The sequence below is a fragment of the Arachis ipaensis genome, chromosome B10, assembly GCF_000816755.2.
Source record: "Arachis ipaensis cultivar K30076 chromosome B10, Araip1.1, whole genome shotgun sequence".
Taxonomy (NCBI): Eukaryota; Viridiplantae; Streptophyta; class Magnoliopsida; order Fabales; family Fabaceae; genus Arachis; species Arachis ipaensis.
The window spans coordinates 36599903-36606852 of NC_029794.2; the positions used below are offsets into that span (position 1 = coordinate 36599903).

Below are 6950 nucleotides of genomic sequence, written 5' to 3' on the forward strand. Positions count from 1 at the left end.
AAAGTATTATTGCCAAGATATTTTTCACATAGTTTTTATTTTGGAAATATATTGGGGAGATTTTAAGGAATTCATTTCTATGATTATTGCTGCTTCAAGTAGATTCATTGAATGAGGACTAGATTTCGAATTTTATGTCTTTTTCATTTGTTTTCAGAATAGATACTTATACTATCACTAGATCAGTGGTGGAGCCACTTAGTGGAGAAGGGACAATGACTTCTTCTTAAATTTTAATTTTTTACATGTAAATTTTAGTTTTAGTCTTTTTTTAATTTTATTTTAATTTTATTTTATTGTGTAAATATTTTTGGTCTTCTTTTAATATTTTATCTAATTCTGTTCCTGCACTACATTTTTTTAATTAACATCAATACATCCTAATTAGTTCTTGTATATATGTGTAGGAAAGGAATAAATAAGTTTTTAGAAATGTATTATTTTCCACATATAAATCATTTTTCACTACAAGTCTATACAAATTATTTATATTCACGCGTGTACGTTTTTTTTCGTACCGTTACTACATGTTGTAAGAATAATAGCCAATAAATTGATTATTAATCCAAAAATTTAGAAAATGAAATTTTATAGTTTAATGAGATAGAACTAATTAAAATAAGAATTTTAACACTAATTTTAAAGAATTTGACCCAAAATTAAACCGAACCAGGCCCAAAATGGGGCCAAGCTAAGGACCCATCCAACCCACTTAATTGAATGAGCTCGCTTCTTCCTCATGCATGCTGAAACGCTAAAGCTCAGCCAAGGAAAGGGAAGAACACCTTCCAAACACACAAACCCTCACTTAGATATTCAAATCCAAATAACTTTTGATCCAGAGCTCCGATCGCCGTACCGTTTGCGGCCACGCGACCGCAGCGTCGAGTTCTACAAAGCACAATCCTTAATTAGGTATGAAATCCACTTTTCAGTTCCATTCTTCTCCTCCCCTAAATTTTGAAAATTCAATGTGTGATTATGTTGAATTTTTGCTTGATTTCAGTGTTTAGGTTCGAATTAACTTGCAAATATTGTCGGATTTAGCCCACTTGAGCTGTGGACAAGGTAAGCACCCTCAACCTCTTTGTGTACTATTGAATTAGTGAATTATATATTGATTATAGTGGTAATTATGATGTTAGATTGAAAATTGGTTGTGAATTGGAGTCAATTTGATAAATTGGGAGCTTGAGATCAAGTTTTGGAGGCTAGGTCCTTTAGGGAGGGGCTGAGGTTGAGAAGCTTGTGGTGCGGTGAACGCTTGAGGTGTTCCGGGTTTATCGAAAAATCGGCCAAGGTATGGTTTCGGTTTCTCGTAGCTAAAATATAATGTTTCATGAAAACTTAGGTTAGTGACCGTAAGATAGGAATTGAATTGTTAATGTTGTTGTTGGTTAGGATTGCGTAATATGTATGTTAGTTAGTGATTTGGAGGTTGTGTTTGAGGCTCTTATAAATTGTGTGTGTGACTTTGTATATGATATTGGTTGGTATGTATAAGGATTAGTGAATTTGAAGTTGTTATTGGTGTCATATTTAGTGTGTTGTTGAGATTACACTTGATAGAGCTAATTGATGAGGCATATTGAAATATTGTTGTGAACTTGAATTATTGAACTGAAATTGATGGAAGTGGTGAATCGATGGGTTGTGGGAGGAATAAAGAGGATTGAAATATGATTGAGAAAGGTTTGATGCTGTTATGGTAAGGTTTGGTTTGGTTTTGAAAGGTTTGAGATTGGTATGTTTTGAAAGTTAATGGTTTGTAAACTTAATGAAATCTCTTATTTTTGATCAACTTTGACAGAGCATAACTTAGCCTCCGGACCTCCGAATCTTATTAAACTTGTCTTGAAATAAAATTTGGTTTGAGAGGTTTACATCCTTTGAAAAACGGATGAAAAATATTTTAAAACAAGAAAGATATGTGCATTGGAAGTTTGGTGTGAAAAGCTGAAATTCTGCAATATTTGAACATTTTGGCCACCCTGCGTAACTCGTGTACGTGAGCCTCGCACGTGACGTGACCATTCTCGTCGGTTTTGGTGTCTCGTGTACCCGAGCAGGTGTACGCGTATGTGAGAGGTCGAATTTTTGTAGGGGCACATACGCGAAGATTGACACGCGACGCGAGCTTTCATTTCGGGTTGCACACCCCACGTACGCGGGCAAGGGGTCGCGTATGCGAGCCCTTGTTTTTTCAAAACATTGATTTTACTTCTAAATACATTCCTCTAGTTTTTAAAATCCTTTTTACTCTTGTTTAAAGCCTGATAGGTGGAATTTGGGTAGTGGAGTATAACTAAGGCTGTGAGGAAGGTAACTTGTTGGTGAAGAAAGAGGTAAAGCTAATGATGAAACATGGTTGTTAATGATTATATGAATTCACTGATGATAATGGCGGAAGTGATGCTTATGTATTGAGTCAGATGGATGTATTAATAAATGAATTATGGCTGAAAATGATTATATGATTATTGAATGATTATGTGGTTTGTTATACTTCCAAATATCTGAGATACGAGTTTTCCTGGGTAAAAACAGTGGCTTGCCACCACATGTTCCATGTTGAGACTCGATATTCTGCTGACCCTATATCGTAAGTGTGGTCGGACACTTCCAGATGAGCTCGCCCCCGTGGATATACATCGGTGTGTGTTATATGATTATGATTTGAGATTTTTGGGGATGCACGACAGAGGGAGAGTCCAATGGTTAGCTACCAGGACTTGTTAGGTTGGCTATATAGTCGACAGATGAAACTCATGAACCATAGGACAGGCATGCATCATATACATTTATGTGTTTGTTTGGAATGCCTAACTGATCGCATAAACTACTTGCTACCTGTTTATCTGTTGTATCTGAATTCTATGATTTCCTTGAATGTAATATCTGTATTTCAAACAAATGGTTCCAGTGGCGGTAGGGAGGTTCGGAGGAGATGGAAAGAGGAGTGTTAGATAGAATGAAGATCCTTAGTTAGTCACCTAATCTATTTTTGGTTTAGTTATGTTTTATAAGATTGATTCAATTGTCGGAAGTTTTAGGATTGCCTTTGGCTTTTCCGAGACCTTATATGTTAGTTATGCAGGAACTTTACTATGCTGAGAACCTCTGGTTCTCACCCCATACATATTCTGTGATTTTTAGATGCAAGACATTGATAAACCATAATTTTATGGGTTATTTTGAATTAAATTGAGTGGATTTTGTCAATTCTTTTCACACTTATTCATGTAAATTGCATGTTTTGATGATTCCTTCCTAATTATGCTTCATAGTTTAAAACATACTTCTTAGACCTTAAAATGCTAATTCTCAAATCCTCTCTTGTTACCATTCGATGCCGTGATTGGTTTGTTAAGTGATTTCAGAGTATATAGGGAAGGAATGGCTTGGAGGATGAAAAAGAGGCATGCAAAAGTGGAAGGAACGCAAGAAATTGAAGAATTGAGAAGCTGGTACCGATGCGCATGCGTACCTGACGCGTACGCGTGGATAAGTGTATTAGTTAGTTATCGCACGCTAGTAGCTTACGCGCATGCGGGATAAGCAAAGTTCAATTGACGCGCACGCGTGGCATGTGAAGAGTCCAGCTGACACGTATGCGTGGCCGATGCGTAGCGTGACAAGCATCACATGCCTCACTTAAGGGAATACGCTGGGGGCGATTTTAGAGCCTTCTAATGGCCCAGTTTCAAGCCCATTCTGCAGATTAGAGGCTGGGAGTGAAGGAAGAAGGAGAGAACATTCCATTGGCATAGTTTTAGATAGTTTTTAATTTCTAGAGAGAGAACTTCTCACTTCTCTCTAGGTTTTAGGGTTTCTTGCTCTTTTTCTTTTAAATCCTTGGCTTAGATCCTTTCTAATTTCAGTTATTGTTATTTTAATTGTGGTTTCTACTTTGCAATTTACTAAGCATTCTTGCAATTTTATTTGTTTTGGATCTTGCTTTTGGATCTTGTTGGATTTTGATTTTATTAATGCATTGAAGTTTTTCATGTCCCAATTGTGCTAGTTGAATTGTTATTATTGATTATTGCTAGTAGGTACCTTTGATTTTGATTTATTTTCCAATTTTATGATGTCTTCTTTTAGTGCACATAAGGTGTTTGTGAAAATGCATTTTATGATTATGGAGTAGATTTTTACTCTTGGCTTTGGGATTGAGTATTGGAAACTCTTGAATTGTCAAAGCCTATGGTTGATTGAATATTGGAGGTTGCTAGTTAGTTTGAACTTCACTAAAACTAGTCTTTCACTATGATTTTAGTAGAACATGTGAACTCAAGTTAATTGTATTCAGTTGACCTTCCTTCATTTGTTAGAGGATAACTAAGTGGAAGCAATGGACAATTTCCATCACAAGTGATAATGACAATAAGGATAGGAACTCCAATTCTCCCCCTAGCCAAGACCTTTATATTGATTGATTGTTATTCACCTCTACTAGCTTTCGATTCCTAATTTTCTCACTTTAATTTCATAGCTCTTGTTCTTATATGTTTTAGTTGTAGTTATTTTGATACATGCTTGTTAGCTATTTGTTGATTTTATATAATTGTCATTTTACTTCTTCCGTAAGCAATCCAAAAATCCCAAAAAATTTTAACCAACAATGTGAATTCTAGTGTAAGTCTTTGGAAGAACGACTCGGGATTCTACTCCCAGTTATTTATTTCATTGTTGTGACATTGAAAAACGAAACTCTTGCGCGATCTAGAATTTTCGCAAATAAATTTCCATTGTAAGTATAGCTTCTAGACCGACAAAAATTCCTTTCTTACAAAAGTTTTGGTTGTCACAAGTAACAAACCCCTTTGAAATTGATAATCGAAGTATTTAACCTCGTGTCATCTTCTCAAGGAATTACAGGGAGGTGTTCTTATTATTGGTTGTGAATCTTGTAAATTGGGGTTTTTTTTAAATAAGGAACAAGTAATGTAAAATAACAAGTCGTTAAAATAATAACTAATAAAGCTCTTGGCAAGGTATGAGAATTGGAAGTCCTATCATAGTTATCCTTATCGATGGTGATGAGAATTGAGTTTTAATCCCACTTAGTTAACCTTTACTAAAGCAAAGAAAAGTCAAGTGGACTAATTAGTTTGATCCTCAAGTCCTAGTTAATCTCTGTGGGAAGACTAGCTTTAGAGCGATCTAGATCAATTAGTAATCTGCTAATTTCAACCACTGCTGAGTTTGATAACTCAAGTGTTACCAATTAATCAACCAAAGCCAAAAGGGAAAAGTTCAACCACGGTCGAACCGGTTGAACCTATGAACCAGTGAACCAGTAGCTAGAACGGTTCGATGACCGATTCGGTTTTCAGAACCTTGGTTGAAATAATAAGTTGAAATAATAAGAAATCCTAATTCCTTTAAGAGGAATCCTAATCCTAAATCCTAAGAGAGAGGAGATAACCTCTCTCTCTAAAAACTACATCTAAATTATGAAAAGTGAATAATAGAGGACTCGTTCCAATGAATGGATGCATTCCCCCACTTTATAGCCTCTAATCTATATTTTTTGGGCCGAAAACTGGGTCAAAAATAGCCCAAAAATCACCACCAGCGTATTCTGGTACGTACAGGTCGCAGAAAAGTGACGCAAAAGCGTCGTTCATGCGTTTGCGTGGATTGCGTTTCTGCCAGGTCACGCGTCCGCGTGATCCACGCGTTCGCGTCACCTGGATTCGGGGCAGCTATGGCAAATTATATATCATTGCGAAGCCCCGGATGTTAGATTTCCAACGCAACTGAAACCGCATCATTTGGATCTCTGTAGCTCAAGTTATGGTCGATTTAGTACCAAGAGGTCAGGCTGGACAGCTTTAGCAGTTCCTTTAGTTTCTTGTATTCCTTCCAGTTTTACATGCTTCATTTCCATCCTCTAAGCCATTCCTGTCTCGTAATCTCTGAAAACACTTAACACACATATCAAGGCATCGAATGATAATGAGAGAAGATTAAACATATCAAAATTAAGACCAAAGAAGCATGTTTTCAATCATAGCACAAAATTAGGAAGGAAAACGTAAACTCATGCAAATCATATGAATAAGTGTATGAATGATTGATAAAATCCACTCAATTGAGCACAAGATAAATCATAAAATAGTGGTTTATCAACCTCTCCACACTTAAACATTAGCATGTCCTCATGCTAAGCTCAAGAGAAGCTATAAAGAAGTGAAGAGGAATGACAGAGACACCAGCAGCCCATCCTTCCGGTGATGACACTTCTTCACACCCAGCTTGAGTGAGCATCGAGGACGATGCTATATTTTAAGTGTAGGGAGGTCACCATCCCTGGCTTATCTTTTTGGTGAACCTCTACAGACTCTTCTATCTTATTTTGCTTATTTTTCTGTATTTTTATATTTATTTTTATTCTTCAGTACTTGCACATTGTTCTTTTGCTGTATTTTTTTTTTTACCTTATTTTCGCATTTTGCACTTTAGTTTATATCTTAGATATTTAGTTTAGTTTGCAATTCTAAACTTATTAGTTATAGAATATGTGGATTCATTAGTATAGTTTACCCTTTTAGCATATATTAGTTTGGCTCAATTGAAAATAAAAAGGAGTAAACTAGAAACTTTAGTAAATTAAAACAATCCACACACCTTGTATATATAGCATTACATGTTAGTTAGTTAACAACATTTCATCAAGGAGGAACACTAAGATTTTAAAAGCCACCCTAATATTTACATTGAGAATAATGGGAACTCTTGATTTCTACTTGCATGACATACATAACTGATATATAATTTTTTGAGCTGGAGAACACACAGCCTGTGAGTCTTGAGCTTAATTGTATGGTTACATTCAAACCATAAATTTCATTCCTGTGTGTTTCGACCTTCTTTTTCATTCTGATGTTCTTTACTTTGTTTTAATCTATATGTCCAATATAGAATATAGATACATACCAAGA

The 6950-nt window shown here is 35.6% G+C and overlaps 1 long non-coding RNA gene across 1 annotated transcript; it reads left to right on the top strand.

Annotated features, from left to right (window-relative positions):
* Positions 741 to 3915, top strand: LOC107622103. The gene is made up of 3 exons (XR_001616070.2): positions 741 to 915; positions 1007 to 1068; positions 1146 to 3915. It is a non-coding gene; the product is annotated as an uncharacterized LOC107622103 (long non-coding RNA).